Here is a 1,178-nt window from a genome sequence, read left to right on the forward strand (position 1 = left end):
CTTGTGCTCCAGCCCCTTCCCCAGCTCTGGACTGACTCCAGCCCCTTCCCCAGCTCTGGACTGACTCCAGCCCCTTCCTGACTTGATCTGCCCCCCAGCAGCTGCTGCCCTGCCCTGCTGAGCTCTGCCCACACCCTGCAGGCACCACAAGCCCTGGAACCAGCAGCACTGCTATCTGGGCCAAGAGGAACAGGCAGGTTCTCCCATGGGTACCACCACCAGCGATGACAAAACCCAAACCCTGGCTGCCTGGTGCTCTCCATCCTGCTTGGTCCAGCACTGACCCCCCCACCCCTGCCCCTCACCCAGTCCCAGCCCCAAGCCCTGTCCCCAAGCTGGGGCAGCACAGTCCCCTCTCCCTTTGGGGGGACTCTGGGTGGGCTCCAGACCCCAGAAAGCAGCAAGAGACCTCAACAGGAGCAGGAGAGGACAGGGCTGAGACATCCCTGAGGTGGCAGGAAGGGAGGGTGACATCCCCAGGGTCCCCAAGGGAGGAAGGGTGGGGGGAGCCCAGCAGGGCCCTGCTCACACTCACCATCGTGTCCCTGCGTCTCTGGGGGCTCCTGTCACCGAGGACCCATCCCCAGGCACTTGGCTTTGGTCTTTTCTGCTGCAACTACAAATTGCAACTAAATGGTGGGTTGGTTGTTGTTTTTTTTTTTTTTTTGTGTGTGTGTCTGTCTTTTTTTCCTCCTCCCACTTCCTCATTTCACCCCGGGTTTGCTGGGGGTGGGGAGGACCAGGGTGGCTTTCTTCTGCCAGGGTGTGGGGACCCTTGGAGGTGGCCCTACCCAGGGTGACCCCAGTTCTGCTGCAGATGGGTACTGCTGGGGGTCACTGAGCTGGCTGAGTGGGTGGCTTTGCTGGGCAGAGTCCAGCACTGATGCTCTCAGAGCCTCCACAAAACTTCACCCCCCACCCCCCCTTCCCCTTCCTTGTTCTGAGGTGACAATTTGATGTGTCCCCTCCAGGGGCAGGCAGAGCTGGAGGATGCTCTGGTTAAAGGTGGGTTTAGGAGGAAGATGCTTTGGGTTGCTGCTTTTTTTTTTTTTTCCCCCAGGTTTTTTTGAAAAAAAAGCCTCCCTGGAGGAAATATTTAGGCTGCAAATGAGCTGCAGCCATTTCAGAAAGGCCACCACTGGGGCTGGGCAGGGGACAGCCACCATGGGGTACCCACT

Source organism: Chaetura pelagica, unplaced genomic scaffold (assembly GCF_000747805.2).
Source record: "Chaetura pelagica isolate M959 unplaced genomic scaffold, ChaPel_1.0 scaffold58, whole genome shotgun sequence".
In the NCBI taxonomy this organism is placed as follows: domain Eukaryota; kingdom Metazoa; phylum Chordata; class Aves; order Apodiformes; family Apodidae; genus Chaetura; species Chaetura pelagica.